The sequence below is a fragment of the Phyllobates terribilis genome, unplaced genomic scaffold (genome assembly GCF_046119375.1).
Source record: "Phyllobates terribilis strain yellow unplaced genomic scaffold, ASM4611937v1 Scaffold_3__8_contigs__length_932513732, whole genome shotgun sequence".
Classification (NCBI taxonomy): domain Eukaryota; kingdom Metazoa; phylum Chordata; class Amphibia; order Anura; family Dendrobatidae; genus Phyllobates; species Phyllobates terribilis.
In genome coordinates, this window is record NW_027362763.1 from 827,500,575 (window position 1) to 827,527,772 (window position 27,198).

Below are 27,198 nucleotides of genomic sequence, written 5' to 3' on the forward strand. Positions count from 1 at the left end.
ACCGTCTCTGAGTGGTTCCTGCTACCCCATCTTCCACGTCGGCTGCCCTGAGGCCAAACCCCTCCCGTTGGGGGTTATACTATCGCGCTGCACAATTCTACACCGGCCTCAGCGGTCTGCCCTGCAGCGGCAGCTCCATAGCTGCAAATCAACGGGTGGCGTAGTCAACACTCCAATAACATCTATCAAGACTGCCACACACTGAGCTTGACTCCCTGGGCACGGACCGGGTCCCCGCCACTCGGAGACTACAACCCTCATCTGATCCGGTTACGGGTAAGCCCCCGTGTGCGAGACGCTGCGTGACACAGTAGGCCCAGGGGCGCGTCAACTTTGGCGTAGTCGGCAGGATTTCATGCCCGCAACCACCGGGTACTGCGTGCCTGAAAAAGAGACTTTTCAAACTTACCTGTGGTGAAGATTCCCGCCATCCGGCGCCATCTTCAGCCTTCTTCCCGCCATCGGTGAAGTTTACCGCCATCCGGCGCCATCTTCAGCCTTCTTCCCGCCATCGGTGAAGTTTCCCGCCATCCGGCGCCATCTTCTGCCTTCTTCCCGCCATCCGTGGAGTTTTCCCGCCATTGGACGCCATCTTCAGCCTTCTTCCCGCCATCGGTGAAGTTTCCCGCCATCCGGAGCCATCTTCTGCCTTCTTCCCGCCATCCGTGGAGTTTTCCCGCCATTGGACGCCATCTTGAGGACGCCGCTCGGGAAGAAGAGGGGCGTGGACTCCGAAAGCGCGCGAGAACTGAAGCCCCGCCTCACGTCCGGACGTTGCGTAAGGTCCTGGAAGGAGCCCAGCAGACGCCGACGTCACCGGAGCGTGACGGAAGGTCCTCAACCCTGACGATCCACTGCGGAGCCGCGGCCTACGGAACAGGATCATCGCAAGGTAGGCCACGGTCCACTAGGGGGGAGGAAGATGTCGGATACGGAGGAGAGCTTCACTGCCTCAACCCCCGCCAGCGCCACCGCTGCTGCCGTTATGCCCTTCACCATGCCCTATATCCCGGGAGCAGCTTGGCTACCCCAGTACTCAGGGGAGTCACATACCCTGCATGACTTTAGAGAAAAGCTGGATAGCCTCTTCCAGGTGTACCCCCTCACAGAAGAGCAAAAAGTGAGCATCCTGGTGGCCCAACTAATCGGGGCAGCCAAAAGGGAAGTAAAATCCTGGCCACCTGGGAGGAAGACTGTCGCAGGGATACTAACCCGGCTGAAGGACACCTTTGATACCCGCACCTCAGCCGAGATTAAGCTTAGATTCTACGGGTGCAAGCAGCGAGCGCATGAGAGTATAAGGGACTATGCACTAAACCTACAAGAGGCCCTGAGGGCCATAAAGCAGACCGACCCTGATGGGGTGGGAAACGAGGACAGGCTGTTGACCGAACAATTTATAGAGGGTTTATATTGTAATACCCACCGAACCCAGTTGCGGGCAATGGCCTTACAGGATCCCCATCTGGGCTTTGCACAGTTCAAGGACAGAGCCATCCGGGTGCTCCGAGAACCGGCACCGGGTGGCGTTGTGACCCACAGGCGCCCAGCTATCACTTACCACCAGGAGGCGGCGCCCTTGTCGGCAGGGCCTGTGGGAGCTGATGCGCAGTCTTTGGACAATGACCCGGCTCCAGACCTACACCATCAGGTCCAAGAGCTAGCTAAGAGCGTTGCTGCGCTAACCCGAACTGTGCAGTCTTTACAGGTTTCCACCCCAGGGAAGATCCAGCTGGCATCCGGACCGGAGGACATCCCGTGGCGTCGACCAAGGAGGACCCCACCGGCCAGAGGAAGACCCAGTGACCGATACAGCGAGGACGGACGACCCATCTGCCGCCGCTGCAATCAACCCGGACATATGGCAAGGTACTGTTCTTTAAACGGGCACAACCTGGGGTAGAGGGCCAACCCCCAGGAAAAAGATCACCAGGCCCATCGAACTGGCGCGACAGATATGTGGGAGGACGTCCAGTCTTGCCTGTGGTACTGGATGGCATTCCCATGAGTGCCCTACTGGACACCGGGTCACAGGTCACCACCATCCCGTACGTGCTCTTTAAGCAGTACTGGAATGACTCGGATATTACCCGCTACCCTGACGACGACTTGAGTATCATCACCAGCAATGGCCAGCCCGTGCCACAGATCGGATTTAAAGAGGCGACCATGAAAATCGGTAGAGTCGAACTGGCCGCACAGGGACTGATCATTGTAGATATTGACAAACATGAGAGTCACCCAAAAATAACTTTAGGAACTAATGTAATTGAAAATTGTCTTGCAGAGGTGATTTTCCTTTTACAGCAGGTTGCCAAGAACGCCAGCTCCGGCGAGCAGCTGGTGCTCCAGAAAGAGATCCGGGCACTGATGCGACGGCAACAGGTGGAACTCTCCGGCGGTGAGATTGGTAGCGTAAGAATGTGTGACCCTTTTCCTATTGCCATGCCCCCAAAAAGTGAAATGATGATTTGGTGCCGGGCAGCTATTGGTCTGAGAGGTAGGGATTACCAGGCAATGGTAGAACCAGTTTACTCAGACAGTAGGCCCACCATTTTGACAGCACGGGGGGTGGTTGATGTACGCCATGGGAGGGTGCCCGTTCGCATAATAAATATCGGGGAGAGGGAAGTGTACCTGCCCCGGTATGCTACGCTAGCCAAATTATATACCGTTAACCAAAATTCTATACAATCTGTGGAACCCTTGCCTCCATCTCACCCGGAGGAAGGTAACGGCTCTAAGAAAGACATGGAGGACTGGTGTCAGCAACTACATCTGGGTACTGACTCCACTCCCTCACACCAGAAACAAGGAGTCTATCGGGTGGTTCAAGAGTACGAGAGAGTGTTCAGTAAACACCCGTTAGACTTCGGGCGAGTCAAGGGGGTAGAACACCACATCCCCACGGGAGACCATCCTCCTATAAAAGAGAGGTATCGACCCGTACCCCCTGCCCACTACCAACACGCCAAGGGGATGCTTAGAGACATGAAGTAGGCTGGGGTGATCAGGGATAGCTGTAGCCCCTGGGCAGCTCCACTAGTCTTAGTCAGAAAGAAAGACAACACCATGAGGATGTGTGTAGATTACCGGAAAATCAACCGTATCACACACAAGGATGCGTACCCCTTACCAAGGATAGAGGAGTCATTGGCTGCTTTAAGATCTGCTAACTTCTTCTCTACCTTGGATCTCACTAGCGGGTACTGGCAGGTTCCTGTAGCAGAGGCGGACCGGGAGAAGACCACATTCACCACCCCGATGGGACTTAGCGAGTTCACCTGCATGCCGTTCGGACTCTGCAACGCCCCAGGAACCTTCCAACGATTAATGGAGTGCTGTCTGGGCCACAGAAACTTCGAGACGGTCCTGTTGTACCTGGACGATGTCATCGTATATTCCAAGACTTATGAGGACCACCTGAAACACCTGGCGGAGGTGTTCGAAGCTCTGGCGAGTTACGGCCTAAAGGTGAAACCCTCCAAGTGTCACCTCCTGAAACCAAAGGTGCAGTACCTGGGACACGTGGTGAGCGCTGACGGAGTGGCTTCCGACCCTGATAAGATCACCGCAATTAAGGAATGGCCAAGCCCCTCCAACGTAAAAGAAGTGCGGCAGTTCCTCGGGTTGGTAGGCTACTACCGAAGGTTTATTCCCGGTTTCACCAAAAAGGCAGTACCTATGCAGGACCTCCTGATAGGCCAGTCCCGGAAGGCCAAGAACCAGAAGCCGCCCTTCAAATGGGAGGAGCTGGAAGAAGAGTCCTTCCGCCAGCTGAAGATGGCCCTCACGGGGGATGAAATCTTGGCGTACCCGGATTATAGCCAGCCCTTTATCCTCTACACCGACGCCAGTAACATCGGGCTAGGAGCCGTACTGTCCCAGATCCAGCAGGGGAAAGAACGAGTAATCGCCTACGCCAGCCGAAAACTGCGACCCACCGAAAGGAACCCCGAGAATTATAGCTCATTTAAGCTAGAGTTCCTGGCCGTGGTATGGGCAGTCACCGAGCGCTTTAAGCATTACCTCGCTTCTTCCCGGTTCACCGTGTACACGGATAACAACCCGTTGACACACCTGGACACGGCAAGACTCGGTGCCCTGGAGCAGAGGTGGATGGCCCGTCTGTCCAACTATGAGTTCACAATCAAATACCGGGCAGGACGCTCCAATACCAACGCGGACGCCCTGTCCAGGATGCCCAACCTGCCGGACGAAGGAGAAGATCCGGAGGGACTGGAAGAAATTGAACTCCCTGCGTTCCACCGTCATGGGACTATCCAGTGTTCCCACCGGGTAAGGAGTAAGCAGGCTGCTACGTTGAACCCCTTACCTCACTACAACTGGGCGGAAACGCAAAACAGCGACCCTGCCGTCCGACTTGTGAAGGAGATGCTGACTCGGCCGGAGGCTCGCCTTGAACCAGACGCTCCGGAGGAAGCCAAACAACTATGGGCGGAGAAGAGTCGACTGTTCCTTTACAAGGGGAAGTTGTGCCGCAGAATGGTTAACTCCCGGACGCATGAACTACTCTGGCAAGTAGTGGTGCCACGAAGAGACGCAGCCATGGTGATGGAGGCATACCACGACGGAGCTGGACACTTCGGGTGGAAGAAGCTGGAGTTCCTGCTGCGCGAGCGGTTCCACTGGGTAGGCATGAGGGGAACCATCGAGAAGTGGTGCAGAGACTGTGGCCCGTGCAACCTGAGAAGGAAGGACCGGGCCAGCCAGAAGACTCCCCTGCAGTCCATCGTCACCCGGCAACCGTTGGAACTGGTAGCCTTGGATCATGTAAAACTGACCCCAAGCAGAAGTGGCTACGTCTACGCGTTAACCATCGTGGATCATTACTCTCGGTTCTTGGTTGTCGTCCCCGTCAAGGACTTAACGGCTCAAACAGCAGCTAGAGCCTTCCAGCAGCACTTCTGCCGTCCACACGGGTACCCGGACCAAGTGCTGACGGACCAGGGACCTGCCTTTGAAGCGGAGGTCTTCCAGGAATTCTGCAATCTGTATGGCTGCCGGAAGATAAGGACGACACCCTACCATCCGCAAACTAATGGACTTTGTGAAAAAATGAACCAGGTGGTAATGGATCTTCTAAAAACGTTGCCCCTGGAAGAACGCAGTCTGTGGCCTGAGAAGTTGCCCGATCTGGTGGACCTATACAACCACATCCCGGTAGGTTCCACCAACTGTACCCCGGCTTACCTAATGAGGGCGAGACCTGGTAAGTTACCTGTTGACCTGGAAATGGGAGTCCTGACACCCGAGGACACTTCACCAGAAGCAGACTGGGACACAGAGAGGCAGCAGCAGTACCGGAAAGTACAGGAGAGCGTGGAGCGAAGTCTCTGTCAGGCTAGGGAAAGACAAGAGAAAACTTACAACCAGTATGCTCCCGCTGTTCCCCTGGTACCCGGAGAGCAGGTCTTAAAGAGGAAAAGACGGCTCCACAAGTTGGACGACCAGTGGGAGAAGGACCCGTACACCGTACTGCCCTCAAGCCACGAGAACCCGAAGGTCTGTACCATCAGTAAAGACGGAGGGGAAACCACAGCCATTGTATCCTGAAGAAGTGTCCCGAACAACTGAGGAACCCTGAGGAGGAACAAGAAGACCTTCGACCCGTAGAGGAAAGGGAAGATATGGTTAGTACTGTGCTCGGGGACTTCCCTCGGTCTTGGACTCAAGTCAATGGTGCAGTTGTGGTACCCGTACTCACCTTCCTCCAACCATCATCCCAAGCACCTACGGAGCAACAGGTAGAGCTGGAAGAACAGCCGGTCCAGGAGGCAGAAGACCCCACACCAGCAGACCAGGAGGATCAACCCTCTGCTTATAGTGAGCCTGCCATACCTCTAGTGAGCCAAAGGGCCCGTGGACAGCTGCCCAGTTTATCCTTGACAGCTCCTACACCCTGTAGTTCAGGGCCAGACAGTCAGCTCCGTAGGTCCACTAGCGCCACTAGAGGCCAGTTACCCGCACGTTGGAGGATTTGAAGTGTATAAATTGTTTTATTTATGTTTACCTGTGTATTGTTGCTTGTGTATAATTTTGTGTTTCTAGTTATTTTTAGGAGTCCTTGGTGGATTTACCGGGAATCCTTGTACAATTAGTTGGAGCGTAACCCAGGATGGACTAAAGACTGTTAAGGACTCGGGGCAGGACAGGCCCCTACCTGGTTACGTCTCCCTGTTTTGGTGAAATGGACACCTTGCTTTCCCTCAAAGACTGCACCCGGTTGCGGACACGCCGTGACCATCATTATGTGTCTCTTTATTATAATGTTTTGGTTGTACTCTGTTATGTTTACAAAAAAAAAATATGTTTAGTCCCGGAGTATTAAATTTTACTAGGGGGGGAATGTGGCACCCCAGGGGTCTGGTTTCCACAGTAATGTAATGTTATGTCTGAGAGCAGGTGGGAGGTCCTTTGGTCAGGGATCCTGTGCATGCCACACCTCCTGCCCAGTCTTGGGAGGGGAAGAACTTCCCCTATATAAACCCGGGGCTGAGGCAGGGTTAGTCAATCAAGGAGAGTAGAGACAAGAAACAGTCATAGGAAGAAACAGCAGAAGCTCAGTGGGAGCAATACTACCACGAGTCAGGGGCTGGCAGCTGCAGAGCTCGCCCTGACTGAGAAGATTTCTTACCGGACCCGGAGTCCGAGGCTGTGGGGACTAACTCCTACCCAGCAGCAGAAACCGACCGGCAGGGGATTTCAGGTCCTCTGGCCCAGAAACCCGAAGGCACGGTCACACGTGTGGGGCCAGCACCGCCGACGTGGAGCGGACGCCACTAGAAGGCCCCAAGTCACCGGCCATACGGGTGAGCACCACACGGTACACTCAGGGACGTGGGCTACTTATACCCGCTTCTAGCAAGGTAGCCAGAAGAGTACAGTCAGTTTGGGAGGCCTACAACTCCGCCTGACCAGGGGAGATCCCATCTGCTCAAGGACTGACCAGGCCCCGTTCGCTAGCAAGTACTCCGGGAGGGTCTATCGTTGTACCAGTAAAGACCCTGAATTACACCGCACCGTCTCTGAGTGGTTCCTGCTACCCCATCTTCCACGTCGGCTGCCCTGAGGCCAAACCCCTCCCGTTGGGGGTTATACTATCGCGCTGCACAATTCTACACCGGCCTCAGCGGTCTGCCCTGCAGCGGCAGCTCCATAGCTGCAAATCAACGGGTGGCGTAGTCAACACTCCAATAACATCTATCAAGACTGCCACACACTGAGCTTGACTCCCTGGGCACGGACCGGGTCCCCGCCACTCGGAGACTACAACCCTCATCTGATCCGGTTCCGGGTAAGCCCCCGTGTGCGAGACGCTGCGCGACACAGCAGGCCCAGGGGCGCGTCATATACAGTACGGAGAACAAGGCGGAGCCATGTATACAGTACGGAGCTCTATGCGGTGCCATGTATACTGTGTGCACCACTATGCGGGGCCATGTATACAAAACAGCAGCATTCGGGGCCATGTATACAGTACGGAGCACTATGCGGGGGATATGTATACAGTACGGAGTCCTATGCAGGGCCATGTATACATATGGAGCACTATGTTGGACCATGTATATAGTAGTACGGAGCACTATGCGGAGCCATGTATAGAGTACGAAGCACTATGCGGGTGACATGTATACAGTACGAAGTACTATGCAGGGCCATGTATACAGTACGGAGCACTATGCGGGAACATTTATGGTCATGTATACGGTACGGAGAACTATGCGGAGCCATGTATACTGTGTGCAGCACTATGCGGGGCCATATATACAGTATGGAGCACTATGCAGGGCCATGAATACAGTAGGGAGCACTATGGTGCACATAACACATCTGCATCTCTGGCTGCTATGGGCATAAAAGGGGACAAACTTATGGTGTGGCACCCATGCTCCCCTGACCTCAACCCCATTGAGAACCTCAGGAGCATCATCAAAAGGAGTGTCTATGATGGCGGGAGGCAGTTCACATCTAAGCAACAGCTCTGGGAGGGTATTCTGTCCTCATGCAAAACAATTAAAGCAGAAACCATCCAAAACCTGACAAATTCAATGGACGAGAGAGTTCAGAAGCTTCTTTCGAACAAGCGGTCCTATGTGCAAATGTAACATCACCTAGAATAAAGTTTTGAGTTGAAAACTGTTTGATTTCAGTTTGTAATAACCTGCTAATGCTTATAATTTCAAAAATGACCATTTTTTTGTTCTTTATTAAAATGAAAAGGTTGAAAACTCTGCTGTGCATAATAATTTGGAACATGCATTTCGAGTGCAGTTTGAGTTTTTAATTTTTTTAAAAATATACTGTTATCATAGGCAGTTTGTACAAAAACCTTTCAATTGTACTCTAATAATTATAATAATAATTTTTATTTATATAGCGCCAACATATTCCGCAGCACTTTACAATTAAGCGGGGACATGTACAAACAATAAATTCAATACAAGGTGAGACAGTTTAACAGTTGCATCAGGAGTGAGGTCCCTGCTCGCAAGCTTACATTCTACAAGGAAATGGGGGGACACAATAGGTGGAAAGTGCTTGTTATTTCAGGTCAGGCAATTATAATAAGTCGGGATGGTCATATAAGGCTGTATGATCCGGTCATCAGCCTGTATGTTCAAGTGCAATACTCAATTACCGAGTGCAGTTATCGTGTGCATGGAGGGTGTAGAGACAGATGAACAGTAGGGAGCAGATTCTGAATAGTATTTAGGAGGGAACAGGGGAAAGTTAGTTTACTGGGTATTTGAGGTGGTAGGCTTGTTTAAAGAGATGGGTTTTTAAAGCGCGCTTGAAGACATCGGGGCTAGGCATCAATCGGATCGTCTGGGGTAGAGCATTCCAGAGAACTGGTGCAGCAAGAGAGAAGTCTTGGAGACGGAGGTGCGAGGTTCGGATTATGGGGATGTTAGTCTTAGGTCATTTGTGGAACGGAGGGCACGTGTAGGACGATAGACTGAGATGAGAGAGTAGATATAAGGTGGTGCAGAACTGTGGAGAGCTTTGTGGGTGAGAGCAATGAGTTTATATTGGACCCTGTACGAATGGGTAACCAGTGTAATGACTGGCACAAGGTGGAGGCATCGGTGAAGCGGCTGGTTAGAAATACGAACCTGGCTGCCGCATTCAGGACAGATTGGAGAGGGGAAATTTTGGTAAGAGGGAGACCGATCAGGAGAGAGTTGTAGTAGTCAAGACGAGAGTGAATAAGAGCGTCAGTAAGAGTTTTAGCAGTAATAGCTAATAGCTAATAGTTATTTGACTGGAAAATTACAATGACTGCAATTCATATAGGTAATTTGGGAAAATCTGAGAAAATATTGTTTGCATAATAATTTGGAACACAGTGTAGTAGTACCGAGCACAATGCGGGGGCCGTGTATACAGTACGGAGCACTATGCGGGGCTATGTAAATAGTAGTACAGAGCACTATGCGGGGCCATGTATACAGTACGAAGCACTATGAGGGGCAGATGTATACAGTACGGAGTACTATGCGGGGCCATGTATACAGTACTGAGCACAATGCGGGGGCCGTGTATACAGTACGGAGTACTATGCGGGGCCATGTATACAGTACGGAGCACTATGCGGGGCCATGTATACAGTACGAAGCACTATGAGGGGCAGATGTATACAGTACGGAGTACTATGCGGGGCCATGTATACAGTACGGAGCACTATGCGGGGCCATGTATACAGTACGGAGCACTATGCGGGGCCATGTATACAGTACGGAGCACTATTCGGGGCCATGTATACAGTACAGAGCACTATGTGACTAGCCCAGGGGATGGGGATGACTCGGTTACCGGGGCCTTTAGCCTTAAGAAGGTCGCGGTGGTCGGCTCTCGGGCCCATTCTCTGGGGTCTCTCTTTAAAAAGGCGTTGATAGATGTTAAGTTTTATTAAAGAGTTTGTGTCGCCACCTATGGTTTCTGATGATATTCACCAGCGCTGCACAGTCCACTGAGGCCAGTGATAAGGCAGCTAGATGGTATGGCTCCCCACAGGTGGAGCTAGGCCTCAGGGCAGCGTATGGACGGGGAAAGCAGGACGGAGAGACTCAGCCGAGTCAGAGCAAGAACAGGGACGGACACAATAGTCACTTCAGTACCTTTTACTGATGGAAATTCAGGCACTTCCCGGAGCACTGTAGGGTGAAGGGTGTATGTCCGGATCCTCCCCAATGAGCGGGTTTTGGGCCTCCTGTTTCTTGCTTCTGCGCAGTAAGTTTCTGACGTGCCTGAAGCTAGGCCTAACTTTGTCTCTGTCCTGCGCTGGCTGACCTTGTGGTAGGGCCTTCTCTTGGAGTGCACGCTCCCGACCTACGGGGCCTATGTGTCTCCTGGCTCTGGTACGTATCAGCACTTTAGCGATCCTGGGACTTGTAGTTCTCCAGGGATTCCAGTTTATCTTACTGGGTCATGGAGATCCCGGTAAGCTTCGGACCCGGTGTCCGGTAACTGCTTCTTCTTCGGGGTGAGCTAGTTAAGCTCCTCTGCCCCTATGAACTAACTCTCTCTACTCGCCTTCAGCCTACTCGGGCCCTCCTAGGCTACTCACACTAACGGCAGCTTGCCGCGCTTCACCGATCTTATGGCGCCGGCACACCTAAGCTCACTTCTCTGAGAGGAGCTCAGAGGGAGACCCGGCCTCTCTACACACGCACAGACGGGAAGGGGTAAAGTCTGTAGTGCAGGAACACTCTGGTGTAGGGATGCTGCCTCACACTGGACTTCCTCGGAGGTAGTCGGACCCCCGTCCCTGGTGGCCGCAGGACTCCGCGAGGAGCAGGGAGAAGCCTTGCGCTGCTTATGAGAACTGTGAGTAAAGCCTTGGAAATTCATCCCTATGGCCTCCGGACTGTTCATTACGCGCCATACCACGCGACAAGGTGCCCGCACTCCCACACTACTACCCCCCTTCATCCTGCCTTGCCTGCCCTGAGGCCGCGCTCCGCCTGTGGGGAGCAGCGAGAACTTTAGCCGCCATGACATCGGGCCTCAGCGGACTGTAAGCGGCGCTGGTGGCGCATCACCAGACACCACAGGTGGCGTAGTCGACAATTACCACTCAACCCGGAAAGCCCTAACATCATTTTCAATGTGACGGCCCTGGGCACGGAACGGGTCGAGGCCACGACTGCATCCCCGTTCTCAACATCTGACCCAGCTCAGAGTACCCCATCTTCCCAGGGCAGGGCTTGCGAGCGTCACAGTAGGATGGAGCACTGCACTATGCGGGGCCATATATACAGTACGAAGCACTATGCGGGGGACATGTATACAGTAGTACGGAGCACTATGCGGGGCCTTGTATACAGTACGGAGCACTATGCGGGGCCTTGTATATAGTAGTACGGAGCACTATGCGGGGCCATGTATACGTACGGAGCACTATGCGGGGCCAAGTATACAATACGGAGTACTATGCGGGGTCATGTGTACAGTAAGTAGCACTATGCGGGGCCATGTATACAGTAGTACAGAGCACTATGCGTGGCCATGTATACAGTACGGAGCACTATGCGGGGCCATGTATATAGTAGGATGGAGCAGTATGCGGGGCCATGTATACAGTACGGAGCACTATGCGGGCGATATGTATACAGTACGGAGTACTATGCGGGACCATGTATACAGTAGGTAGCAGTATTTGGGGCCATGTATACAGTATGGAGTACTACGCGGGGCCATGTCTGCAGTACGGAGCACTATGCGTGGGCTGTGTCTACAGTACGGAGCACTATGTGGGGCCATGTATATAGTAGCACGGATCACTATGCTGGGCCGTGTATACAGTACGGAGCACTATGCGGGGCCATGTATATAGTAGGATGGAGCATGATGCAAGGCCATGTATACAGTACGAAGCACTATGCGAGGGACATGTATACAGTAGGGAGTACTATGCGGGGCCATGTATACGTACAGAGCACTATGCGGGGCCATGTATAGAGTATGGAGCACTATGCGGGGCCATGTATACAGTATGGAGCACTATGCGAGGCCATGTATACGTATGGAGCACTATGCCGGGCCATGTATACATATGGAGCACTATGCGGGGCCATGTATACAGTACGGAGCACTATGCGGGGCCATGTATATAGTAGGATGGAGCACTATGCAAGGCCATGTATACAGTACGAAGCACTATGCGGGGGACATGTATACAGTACGCAGCACTATGCGGGACCATGTATACAGTAGGTAGCACTATGCGGGGCCATGTATACAGTAGTACGGAGCACTATGCTGGGCTGTGTATACAGTACGGAGCACCAAGCAGAGCCATGTATATAGTAGGATGGAGCACTATGCAAGGCCATGTATACAGTAAGAAGCACTATGCGAGGGACATGTATACAGTAGGGAGTACTATGCGGGACCATGTATACAGTAGGGAGCACTATGTGGGGCCATGTATACAGTAGGTAGCACTATGCGGGGCCATGTATACAGTACGGAGCACTATGCGGGGCCATGTATACAGTATGGAGCACTATGCGGGGCCATGTATACGTACGGAGCACTATGCAGGGCCATGTATACAGTTCGGAGCACTATGCGGGGCCATGTATACAGTATGGAGCACTATGCGAGGCCATGTATACAGTACAGAGAACTATGCAGGGCAACGTATAGAGTACGGAGCACTATGCGGGGGCCATGTATGCAGTACAGAGCACTATGAGGGGGCCGTATATAGAGTACGGAGCACTATGCGGGGCCGGGTATCCCATATGAAGCACTATGCGGGCTGTGGATACAGTACGGAGCACTATGCGGGGCCATATATACAGTACGGAGCACTATGCGAGGCCATGTATACTGTATGGAGCACTATGCGAGGCCATGTATACAGTATGGAGCACTATGCGAGGCCATGTATATAGTACGGAGCACTATGCGGGCCCATGTATATAGTAGTACCGAGCACAATGCGTGGGCCGTGTTTACATTACGGAGCACTATGCGGGGCCATGTAAATAGTAGTACGGAGCACTATGCGGGGCCTTGTATACAGTACGAAGCACTAAGCGGGGCCATGTATACAGTACGGAACACTATGCGGGGCCATGTTCACAGTATGGAGCACAGTGCGGGGCCATATATACAGTATGGAGCACTATGCGGGACCATGTATACAGTAGGTAGCACTATGCGGGGCCATGTATACGGTACGGAGCACTATGAGGGGTACATGTATACAGTTCGGAGCATTATGCGGGGCCATGTATACAGTAGGTAGCACTATGCGGGGCCATGTATACAGTAGGGAGTACTATGCAGGGCCATGTATACAGTATGGAGCACTATGCGGGGCCGTGTATACAGTATGGAGCTCTATGCGGGGCCGTGTATACAGTACGGAGCACTATGCGGGGCCATGTATATAGTAGTACCGAGCACAATGCGGGGGCCGTGTATACAGTACGGAGCACTATGCGGGGCCATGTATATAGTAGTACGGAGCACTATGCGGGGCCATGTATACAGTACGAAGCACTATGAGGGGCCGTGTATACAGTACGGAGTACTATGCGGAGCCATGTATACAGTACGGAGCACTATGCGGGACCATGTATACAGTAGGTAGCACTATGCGGGGCCAAGTATACGGTACGGAGCACTATGAGGGGGACATGTATAAAGTACGGAGTACTATGCAGGGCAATGTATACAGCACGGAGCACCATGCTGGGCCGTGTATACAGTATGAAGCACTATGCGGCGCCGTGTATACAGTATGGAGCACTATGCGGGGCCGTGTATACAGTACAGAGCACTATGCGGTGGCCATGTATACAGTACGGAGCACTATGCGGGGCCATGTATATAGTAATACAGAGCACTATGCGGGGGACGTGTATACAGTACCGAGCACTATGCGGGGCCATGTATACAGTACGGAGTAGTATGCGGGGTCATGTATAAAGTACGGAGCACTATGCGGGACCATGTATACAGTAGGTAGCACTATGCGGAGCCATGTATACAGTAGTACGGAGCACTATGCGGGGCCATGAATACAGTACGGAGCACTATGCGGGGCCATGTATACAGTAGTACGGAGCACTATGCGGGGCCATGAATACAGTACGGAGCACTATGCGGAGCCATGTATACAGTACTATGGAGCACTATGCGGGGCCATGTATACAGTACGGAGCACTATGCGGGGCCATGTACACAGTACGGAGTAGTATGCGAGGTCATGTATAAAGTACGGAGCACTATGCAGGACCATGTATACAGTAGGTAGCACTATGCGGAGCCATGTATACAGTACTATGGAGCACTATGCGGGGCCATGTATACAGTGCGGAGCACTATGCGGGGCCATGTATATGTGTCACCCTGGCCTGGATGCCACAAATATAATAAAGCTGTGTCTGAGAGCAAGGGGGAGGTTCTCTAGTCAGGGGAACATTAGCATGCTATACCTCCTGTCTCAGGCCAGTAGGGGGAGCAAGCTGCCCCTATAAATGCTGGAACTGGGGGCAGGGATAGGGAGAACTGGACAACCTGTGTCTGAAGAAAGAGGTGTCCGAGAGCAGGGACAGACAGTTGTGTTGCAGCCTAAGAGGCCGTGTGGCAGTGGGAGAGCTACAAGCCAGGGACATGAGGTGAAGTACGCCTGTCCTGGCAGACAAAGAGACTACTCTACCAGACTTTGGTGTCTGAGGCTGTGAGGATTCCACGTCCCACAGCAGAAACCAGTCCGCAGGGGACTGTATGTTCCTTGGCCTAAGAAGCCCGGAGGCTCCGCCACAGCAGAAGGGACCAGCAAAGCCGTACCAGGCCGGGAGTAGAAAGGGACCCACGTTGCAAGCCATACGGGCGAGAGGACACGGTGAGCTCAGGAACGTGGGCTGTTACACTACCAGAAGGGAAATAGCCAGAAGGAGCGCAGAAAGCACGGTAGGCCTACACCCTCACCCTGGCCAGGGCCAGCTTCCCACTTGTTCTCAGACATCCAGGCCCCCTCCTAGCCGGGCCTGTTTCTGGGTCGTTTTACCTGTTATAATAAAGACCCTGAACTGTTGAAGAGGCCTCCGTCTCCTGGCTATCGCGGTCGGAATCATCCCCTCCATCATCCATTATATATTCTGCCCTGGGGCCATACTCCTCCCGTGGGGAGTTGAACAATCCTGTGCTGCACATCTATATCAGCCCCGGCGGTCTGCACTGCAGCAGCGGTTAACCCTGACCGCAATCCACGGGTGGCGTAGTCGGACATCACTTAAAACCTATAAAGGACTACCACTGGTCTGACCACCCTGAGTCACGGACCGGGTTGTCACTACTACCCCCATCGTCTCCCTATTGCCCGGTTCCGAGTGCCCCACGGCCCAGGAGGAGAGTCATATACAGTACGAAGATCTATGCGGGGGACATGTATACAATACGGAGTACTATGCGGGGCCGTGTATACAGTACGGAGCACTATGCGGGACCATGTATACAGTACGGAGTACTATGCGGGGACATGTATACAATACGGAGTACTATGCGGGGCCGTGTATACAGTACGGAGCACTATGCGGGACCATGTATACAGTATGGAGTACTATGCGGGGCCATGTATGCAGTACGGAGCGCTATGCGGGACCATGTATACAGTACGGAGCACTATGCGGGGACATGTATGCAATACAGAGTACTATGCGGGGCCGTGTATACAGTACGGAGCACTATGCGGGACCATGTATACAGTACGGAGCACTATGCGGGGACATGTATGCAATACGGAGTACTATGCGGGGCCGTGTATACAGTAGGTAGCAGTATGCGGGACCATGTATATAGAGTACGGAGCACTATGTGGGGCCATGTATACAGTACGGAGCACTATGCTGGGCCGTGTATACAGTATGGAGCACTATGCGGGGCCATGTATGCAGTACGGAGCGCTATGCGGGGCAATGTATACAGTACGGAGCACTATGCGGGGCCATGTATACAGTACGGAGCACTATGCGGGGCCATGTATGCAGTACGGAGCACTATGCGGGGCCATGTATACAGTAGTACGGAGCACTCTGCGCAGGCCGTGTATACAGTACGGAGCACTATGCAGGGTCATGTATAAAGTACGGAGCACTATGCGGGACCATGTATACAGTAGTACTTAGCACTATGCGGGGCCATGTATACAGTAAGGAGCACTGTGAGGGGCATATATACAGTACGAAGCACTATGCGGGTGACATGTATACAGTACGGAGTACTATGCAGGGTCATGTATAAAGTACGGAGCACTATGCGGGACCATTTATACAGTAGGTAGCACTATGCGGGGCCATGTATACAGTAGTACTTAGCACTATGCGGGGCCATGTATACAGTAAGGAGCACTGTGAGGGGCATATATACAGTACGAAGCACTATGCGGGTGACATGTATACAGTACGGAGTACTATGCGGGACCATGTATACAGTAGGTAGCACTATGCGGGGCCATGTATACAGTATGGAGTACTATGCGGGGCCATGTATGCAGTACGGAGCACTATGCGGGGCCATGTATACAGTAGTACGGAGCACTATGCGCGGGCCGTGTATACAGTACGGAGCACTATGCGGGGCCATGTATACAGTAGTACGGAGCACTATGCGCGGGCCGTGTATACAGTACGGAGCACTATGCGGTGCCATGTATATAGTAGGATGGAGCACCATGAGGGGCCATGTATACAGTACAGAGTACTATGCAGGGTCATGTATAAAGTACGGAGCACTATGCGGGACCATTTATACAGTAGGTAGCACTATGCGGGGCCATGTATACAGTAAGGAGCACTGTGAGGGGCATATATACAGTACGAAGCACTATGCGGGTGACATGTATACAGTACGGAGTACTATGCGGGACCATGTATACAGTAGGTAGCACTATGCGGGGCCATGTATACAGTATGGAGTACTATGCGGGGCCATGTATACAGTATGGAGTACTATGCGGGGCCATGTATGCAGTACGGAGCACTATGCGGGGCCATGTATACAGTAGTACGGAGCACTATGCGCGGGCCGTGTATACAGTACGGAGCACTATGCGGGGCCATGTATACAGTAGTACGGAGCACTAGGCGCGGGCCGTGTATACAGTACGGAGCACTATGCGGTGCCATGTATATAGTAGGATGGAGCACCATGAGGGGCCATGTATACAGTACAGAGTACTATGCGGGGTCATGTATAAAGTACGGAGCGCTATGCGGGACCATGTATACAGTACGGAGCACTATGCGGGGACATGTATGCAATACGGAGTACTATGCGGGGCCGTGTATACAGTACGGAGCACTATGCGGGACCATGTATACAGTACGGAGTACTATGCGGGGACATGTATACAATACGGAGTACTATGCGGGGCCGTGTATACAGTACGGAGCACTATGCGGGACCATGTATACAGTATGGAGTACTATGCGGGGCCATGTATGCAGTACGGAGCGCTATGCGGGACCATGTATACAGTACGGAGCACTATGCGGGGACATGTATGCAATACGGAGTACTATGCGGGGCCGTGTATACAGTACGGAGCACTATGCGGGACCATGTATACAGTACGGAGCACTATGCGGGGACATGTATGCAATACGGAGTACTATGCGGGGCCGTGTATACAGTAGGTAGCAGTATGCGGGACCATGTATATAGAGTACGGAGCACTATGTGGGGCCATGTATACAGTACGGAGCACTATGCGGTGCCATGTATATAGTAGGATGGAGCACCATGAGGGGCCATGTATACAGTACAGAGTACTATGCAGGGTCATGTATAAAGTACGGAGCACTATGCGGGACCATTTATACAGTAGGTAGCACTATGCGGGGCCATGTATACAGTAAGGAGCACTGTGAGGGGCATATATACAGTACGAAGCACTATGCGGGTGACATGTATACAGTACGGAGTACTATGCGGGACCATGTATACAGTAGGTAGCACTATGCGGGGCCATGTATACAGTATGGAGTACTATGCGGGGCCATGTATGCAGTACGGAGCACTATGCGGGGCCATGTATACAGTAGTACGGAGCACTATGCGCGGGCCGTGTATACAGTACGGAGCACTATGCGGGGCCATGTATACAGTAGTACGGAGCACTAGGCGCGGGCCGTGTATACAGTACGGAGCACTATGCGGTGCCATGTATATAGTAGGATGGAGCACCATGAGGGGCCATGTATACAGTACAGAGTACTATGCGGGGTCATGTATAAAGTACGGAGCGCTATGCGGGACCATGTATACAGTACGGAGCACTATGCGGGGACATGTATGCAATACGGAGTACTATGCGGGGCCGTGTATACAGTACGGAGCACTATGCGGGGCCATGTATACAATATGAAGCACTATGCGGGACCATGTATACAGTACGGAGTACTATGCGGGGACATGTATACAATACGGAGTACTATGCGGGGCCGTGTATACAGTACGGAGCACTATGCGGGACCATGTATACAGTATGGAGTACTATGCGGGGCCATGTATGCAGTACGGAGCGCTATGCGGGACCATGTATACAGTACGGAGCACTATGCGGGGACATGTATGCAATACGGAGTACTATGCGGGGCCGTGTATACAGTACGGAGCACTATGCGGGACCATGTATACAGTACGGAGCACTATGCGGGGACATGTATGCAATACGGAGTACTATGCGGGGCCGTGTATACAGTAGGTAGCAGTATGCGGGACCATGTATATAGAGTACGGAGCACTATGTGGGGCCATGTATACAGTACGGAGCACTATGCTGGGCCGTGTATACAGTATGGAGCACTATGCGGGGCCATGTATGCAGTACGGAGCGCTATGCGGGGCAATGTATACAGTACGGAGCACTATGCGGGGCCATGTATACAGTACGGAGCACTATGCGGGGCCATGTATGCAGTACGGAGCACTATGCGGGGCCATGTATACAGTAGTACGGAGCACTATGCGCGGGCCGTGTATACAGTACGGAGCACTATGCGGGGCCATGTATGCAGTACGGAGCACTATGCGGGGCCATGTATACAGTAGTACGGAGCACTCTGCGCAGGCCGTGTATACAGTACGGAGCACTATGCGGTGCCATGTATATAGTAGGATGGAGCACCATGAGGGGCCATGTATACAGTACAGAGTACTATGCAGGGTCATGTATAAAGTACGGAGCACTATGCGGGACCATTTATACAGTAGGTAGCACTATGCGGGGCCATGTATACAGTAGTACTTAGCACTATGCGGGGCCATGTATACAGTAAGGAGCACTGTGAGGGGCATATATACAGTACGAAGCACTATGCGGGTGACATGTATACAGTACGGAGTACTATGCGGGACCATGTATACAGTAGGTAGCACTATGCGGGGCCATGTATACAGTAGTACGGAGCACTATGCGCGGGCCGTGTATACAGTACGGAGCACTATGCGGGGCCATGTATACAGTAGTACGGAGCACTATGCGCGGGCCGTGTATACAGTACGGAGCACTATGCGGTGCCATGTATATAGTAGGATGGAGCACCATGAGGGGCCATGTATACAGTACAGAGTACTATGCGGGGTCATGTATAAAGTACGGAGCACTATGCGGTACCATTTATACAGTAGGTAGCACTATGCGGGGCCATGTATACAGTAGTACTTAGCACTATGCGGGGCCATGTATACAGTAAGGAGCACTATGAGGGGCATGTATACAGTACGAAGTACTATGCGGGTGACATGTATACAGTACGGAGTACTATGCGGGACCATGTATACAGTAGGTAGCACTATGCGGGGCCATGTATACAGTATGGAGTACTATGCGGGGCCATGTATGCAGTACGGAGCACTATGCGGGGCCATGTATACAGTAGTACGGAGCACTATGCGCGGGCCGTGTATACAGTATGGAGCACTATGCGGGGCCATGTATACAGTATGGAGTACTATGCGGGGCCATGTATGCAGTACGGAGCACTATGCGGGGCAATGTATACAGTAGTACGGAGAACTATGCGCGGGCCGTGTATACAGTAGTACGGAGCACTATGCACGGGCCGTGTATACAGTACGGAGCACTATGCGGGGCCATGTATACAGTAGTACGGAGCACTATGCGCGGGCCGTGTATATGTAGCGCCCCGAGGGTTCGGCCGCTACAGGGGTATTGCACCTCTGCCAGAGGTGTGATATTCCACTCCCAGGTAAGGATGGAGTATGGACCAGGGCTCAGGTAGCTGCATACAGCACACTCACCCCATTTCCGAGGGACAGCTCAACGGTGCTCCCATTAGACAGAAATGCAGGCACGACAGACCATGTCCCTGGCTGGAGTGGGGAGGGGGGAGGAATACCCAGTGACGTAGGAGCAGGAGGGGACGGTTCCTGAGCGTAGGTAGGAGCCCATTGGTTGCTGGTCACCTGGGCTCATGTTTCTAAAGGGAGGTATAAAAGGTGGGCACCATCTTAGTTCTGGGAGTAGAAGAAGTGAAGTCCAGTCAGAGAAGACAGGGAGCAGAGGCTCTGTAGGAGCTCTGCTCAGAGGCAGGCCTAGAGAAAAGGCCGGAGTCTGAGAGGAGAAAGAGAAGTGGGCCTGGAGAAGAGGCCAAAGGAAGGAGGAGAAGAAGGAACAGGAAAGAAGGAGAAGAGAGAGAGAAACAGAGGGGCTCAGGAACAAGAAGGTGGAAGGGACCCTTAGAACCCACGAGAATACCGGGTGAAGGATCAGGCAGATTAAGGGTACCGGATCCCAAGTTGGTGGAGGAGAAACTACCCTCAGCCAAAGACCGGAGGTCGTGATCATTTATTGGTGCGACACCTCATCAAACCTGCTAGGAAGGCACCATATAGGACAGCGGGGAACGGGGCCCACGTTTACCTGCGCAGATCCGCGGCAGCTGGACAAAAGTGGGTCACTGGTGAGGCAGGCCAGAGAAAGGACAGAAGGGGGTCCTGAGCCATACTTCTGAACTGCCTGGGAGTTGACCGAGCCCCACACCTGGTGGACGCAGCACGGCTCGGGCGGTCACTACTGGTGCCGAAGTGACCCGGAGCACATGAACTGTGAGTAAAAGACATTGGATTGCAGTATGTTGTCTGTGTACTTTCTCGCTCCTCCAGCACTACCGGTACTGGGACTCCCTGCACCACCACCCCCATCATCCACTGCACTGCCCTGGGGTACACTCTTCCCGTGGGGAGTTATCCAATATCAGCTGCAAACACCATCAGCCTCAGGGGATTACCTTGCAGCGGCGGTTCACAATAACCGCAATCCACGGGTGGCGTAGTCGGACATTATCAACGGTACATAGCAGACTACCATTGGTCTGACCACACTGAGCCGCGGGACCGGGCCGCCACTACTTCCCCCATCGTTTCCCTGTTGCCCGGATCCGCGTGCCCCACGGCCCAGGGGGCGAGTCATATACAGTACGGAGCACTATGCGGGGCCATGTATATAGTAGTACGGAGTATTATGCAGGGCCATGTATACAGTACGAAGCACTATGCGGGGGACATGCATACAGTACGAAGCACTATGAGGGGCACATGTATACAGTACGGAGTACTATGCGGGGCCATGTATACAGTACGGAGCACTATGCGGGGCCATGTATACAGTACGAAGCACTATGAGGGGCCATATATACAGTACGGAGCACTATGCGGGGCCATGTATACAGTACGGAGTACTATGCGGGGCCATGTATACAGTACGGAGCACTATGCGGGGCCATGTATACAGTATGGAGCACTATGCGGGGCCATATATACAGTACGGAGCACTATGCGGGACCATGTATACAGTAGGTAGCACTACGCGGGGTCATGTATACGATATTGAGCACTATGAGGGGGACATGTATACAGTACAGAGTAGTATGCGGGACCATGTATACAGTACGTAGCACTATGAGGGGCCGTGTATACAGTATGCAGCACTATGCGGGGCTGTGTATACAGTACGGAGCACTATGCGGGGCCGTGTAAACAGTACGGAGCACTATGCGGTGGCCATGTTTAAAGTACAGAGCACTAGGCGGGGTCATGTATACAGTACGTAGCACTATGCGGGGCCATGTATATAGTAGTACAGAGCACTATGCGGGGGATGTGTATACAGTACCGAGCACTTTGTGGGGCCATGTATATAGTAGTACGGAGCACTATGCGGGGGCCGTGTATACAGTATGGATCACTTTGTGGGGTGATGTATACTGTGTGCAGCACTATGCGGGGCTATGTATACAAAACAGCAGTATGCGGGGCCATGTATACAGTATGGAGTACTATGCGGGGCCATGTATACAGTACGGAGCACTATGCGGGGCCATGTATATAGTTGTACGGAGTACTATGCAGGGCCATGTATACAGTACGGAGCATGATGCGGGGCCATGCATACAGTAGGGAGCAATATGCGGGTCCATGTATACAGTACGGAGCACTATGCGGGGCCATGTATACAAAACAGCAGTATGCGGGGCCATGTATACAGTACGGAGCACTATGCGGGGCCATGTATATAGTTGTACGGAGTACTATGCAGGGCCATGTATACAGTACGGAGCATGATGCGGGGTCATGCATACAGTAGGGAGCAATATGCGGGTCCATGTATACAGTACGGAGCACTATGCGGGGCCATGTATACAGTATGGAGCTCTATGCGGGGCCATGTATACAGTATGGAGCACTATGCGGGGCCATGTATACAGTACGGAGCATGATGCGGGGCCATGTATATAGTAATACAGAGCACTATGCGGGGCCATGTATACAGTATGGAGCGCTATGTGGGGCCATGGATACTGTGTGCAGCACTATGCGGGGCCATGTATACAAAACAGCAGTATGCGGGGCCATGTATACAGTAGGGAGCACTATGCGGGGCCATGTATATAGTAGTACGGAGCACTATGCGGGGGTCGTGTATACAGTACGGAGTACTATGCGGGGCCATGTATATAGTAGTATGAAGTACTTTGCAGGGCCATGTATACAGTACGGAGCACGATGCGGGGCCATGTATACAGTACGGAGCTCTATCCGGGGCCATGTATACAGTACGGAGCACTATGCGGGGCCATGTATACTGTGTGCAGCACTATGCGGGGCCATGTATACAAAACAGCAGTATGCTGGGCCATGTATACAGTATGGAGCTCTATGCGGGGCCATGTATACTGCGTGCAGCACAATGCGGGGCCATGTATACAAAACAGCAGTATGCGGGGCCATGTATACAGTAGGGAGCACTATGCGGGGCCATGTATATAGTACGGAGTACTATGCGGGGCCATGTATATAGTAGTATGGAGTACTTTGCAGGGCCATGTATACAGTACGGAGCACGATGCGGGGCCATGTATACAGTACGGAGCTCTATGCGGGGCCATGTATACAGTACGGAGCACTATGCGGGGCCATGTATACTGTGTGCAGCACTATGCGGGGCCATGTATACAAAACAGCAGTATGCTGGGCCATGTATACAGTATGGAGCTCTATGCGGGGCCATGTATACTGCGTGCAGCACAATGCGGGGCCATGTATACAAAACAGCAGTATGCGGGGCCATGTATACAGTACGGAGCACTATGCGGGGCCATGTATACTGTATGCAGCACTATGCGGGGCCATGTATATGACTAGCCCAGGGGATGGGGATGACTCGGTACCTGGGCCTTTGCCTGGCCTTGGGTATGTCGCGGTGGTCGGCTCCCGGGCCCTCTCTTTGAAAGGGTGGATATTTGTTAATTCTATAAGAGTTCGTGACGCCACCTGTGGTTTCTGGTGAGAATCACCAGCACTGCGGAGTCCACTGAGGCTGGTGATAAGGCAGCTTGATGGTGTTGCTCTCCACAGGTGGAGCTAGGCATCAGGGCAGCGTATGAAGGGGGATGCAGGACAGGCGAGACCCAGCCGGGTCAGAGCAAGAACAGGGACAGACACGATAGTCACTTCACTACCTTTTACTGATGGAAATTCAGGCACGTCCCGGAGCACTGCAGGGTGAAGGGTGCATGTCAGGATCCTCCCCAATGAGCGGGTGTAGGGCCTCCTGTTACTTGCCTCTGCGTAGTAAGTTTCTGACCTGCCTGGAGCTAGGCCTAACTTTGTCTCTGTCCTGCGCTGGCTGACTTTGTGGTAGGGCCTTCTCTTGGAGTGCACGCTCCCAGCTTACGGGGCCTATGTGTCTCCTGGCTCTGTTACGTATCAGCACTTTAGCGATCCTGGGACTTGTAGTTCTCCAGGGATTCCGGTTATGCCTTACTGGGTCATATAGATACCTGAAGCTTTGGACCCAGTGTCTGGTAAAGCTTCGGGGTGAGCCAGTTAAGCTCCTCTGCCCCCTACGTACTAACTCTCCACTTGCCTTCGGCCTACTCGGGCCCTCACTAGGCTATACACACTAACGGCAGCTTGCCGCGCTTCACCGATCTTATGGCGCCGGCACACCTAAAGCTCGCTGCTCTGAGCTGCACTGACTCTTGGTCTGAATGAGCTCCACTGCAGACTAGCAACTGCAGGAGCTGGAACAGGCTCTGTCCTCTGAGGTAACTCTTCTCAGACTGATCTAGACTCAACATCTAAACCAGACTGAACTGCCCCTAGGGTTCGGTCGCTACAGAGGTATTGCAGCTCACCCAGAGGTGTGATATCTCACTTCCAGGTAAGGATGGAGTGTGGCTCAGGACCCTAACACCCACATGCACTACACCACATTTCCAGGGGACAGGGCGACAATGCTCCCAAGGGTGAGCAAAACTGTTCCTGTCCCTGGCTGGAGTGGGGGGAGGGAACACCTAGAAAGGGGGAACCCAGTAGTGTCTGGGTGGGGAGAGTAGATCCCGGGTGCACTGTATAGGGGAGTATATATGGTGGGCACCATCTTAGAGTCGGAGAGAGAAGAAGAGAGAGAGCAGAGAGAGAGGGAGGCTGGGAGCAGGGGCTCTCTATGGGCTCTGCTCCGCAGGCAGGCCAAGTCTCAAGGAGACTCTCTGGAGGAGAGGAAAGGAGAGGAGAGGAACGGAGGAGGCTCCAGGAGTGGAGTGAAGGGACCCCAGGGGTGCGGACCGGCCAGCCGCCACCGCACGCCCGCCGCTACCAGAGTCAGGCCAAGAAAGGGAACCGGATCCCTCATCTAGTGGAGGAGAGCAACTACCCTCAGCTAGCAACCGGAGGCCGTGGCATTGTACGTGCACGGCCCCTCACTACACCCGCTAGGAAGGCACCACATTGGACCCAGGGAAACGGAACATACGTTTGCCCGCCAAGGCCCGAGGCAGCTGGACAGAAACGCATGCATGCATGATAATGCCCCGTCTCATGCTGCACATAACACCTCTGCAACTCTGGCGGCTATGGGCATAAAAGGGGACAAACTTATGATGTGGCACCCATGCTCCCCATGACCTCAACCCCATTGAGAACCTCAGGAGCATCATCAAAAGGAGTGTCTATGATGGCGGGAGGCAGTTCACATCTAAGCAACAGCTCTGGGAGGGTATTCTGTCCTCATGCAAAACAATTAAAGCAGAAACCATCCAAAACCTGACAAATTCATTGGACGAGAAAGTTCAGAAGCTTCTTTCGAACAAGGGGTCCTATGTGCAAATGTAACATTACCTAGAATAAAGTTTTGAGTTGAAAACTGTTTGATTTCAGTTTGTAATAACCTGCTAATGCTTATAATTTCAAAAATGACCATTTTTTTGTTCTTTATTAAAATGAAAAGGTTGAAAACTCTGCTGTGCATAATAATTTGGAACATGCATTTTGAGTGCAGTTTGAGTTTTTAATTTTTTTAAAAATATACTGTTATCATAGGCAGTTTATACAAAAACCTTTCAATTGTACTCTAATAGTTATTTGACTGGAAAATTACAATGACTGCAATTCATATAGGTAATTTGGGAAAATCTGAGAAAATATTATTTGCATAGTAATTTGGAACACAGTGTATATAGTAGGTAGCACTATGCGGGGCCATATATACAGTACGAAGCACTATGCGGGGGACATGCATACAGTAGTACGGAGCACTATGCGGGACCATGTATACAGTAGGTAGCAGTATGCGGGGCCATGTATACAGTATGAAGCACTATGCGGGTGACATGTATACAGTACGGAGGAATATGCGGGGCCATGTATACAGTAGTACGGAGCCCTAGCGCGGGCCGTGTATACAATACGGAGCACTATGTGGGGCCATGTACAGTATATAGTAGGATGGAGCACTATGCGGGGCATGTATACAGTGCGAAGCACTATGCGGGGCCATGTATACAGTACGGAGCACTATGCGGGGCCATGTATACAGTATGGAGCACTATGCGAGGCCATGTATACAGTATGGAGCACTATGCGAGGCCATGTATACAGTAGGAGAACTATGTGGGGCCATGTATACAGTACGAAGCACTATGCGGGTGACATGTATACAGTACGAAGTACTATGCGAGGCCATGTATGCAGCACAGAGGAATATGCGGGGCCATGTATACAGTACGTAGCACTATGCGGGGCCATGTATACGGTATGGAGCACTATGCGGGGCCATGTATACAGTATGGAGCACTATGCGAGGCCATGTATACAGTACGGAGAACTATGCAGGGCAACGTATAGAGTATGGTGCACTATGCGGTGCCGGGTATACAATATGAAGCACTATGCGGGGCCGTGGATACAGTAAGGAGCACTTTGCGGGGCCATATATACAGTATGGAGCACTATGCAGGACCATGTATACGTACGGAGCACTATGTGGAGTCATGTATACGTACGGAACACTATGCGGGGCCATGTATACTGTATGCAGTACTATGCGGGGCCATATATACAAAACAGAGCAGTATGCGGGACCATGTATACAGTATGGAGCACTATGCAAGGTCATGTATACAGTACGGAGCACTATGCGGGGCCATGTATACAGTACAGAGCACTATGCGGGGCCATGTATACAGTAGGTAGCACTATGCGGGGCCATGTATATAGTAGGATGGAGCACCATGCGGGGCCATATATGCAGTACGAAGCACTATGCGGGGGACATGTATACAGTAGTACGGAGCACTATGCGGTGCCGTGTATACAGTACGGAGCACTATGCTGGGCCATGTATATAGTAGA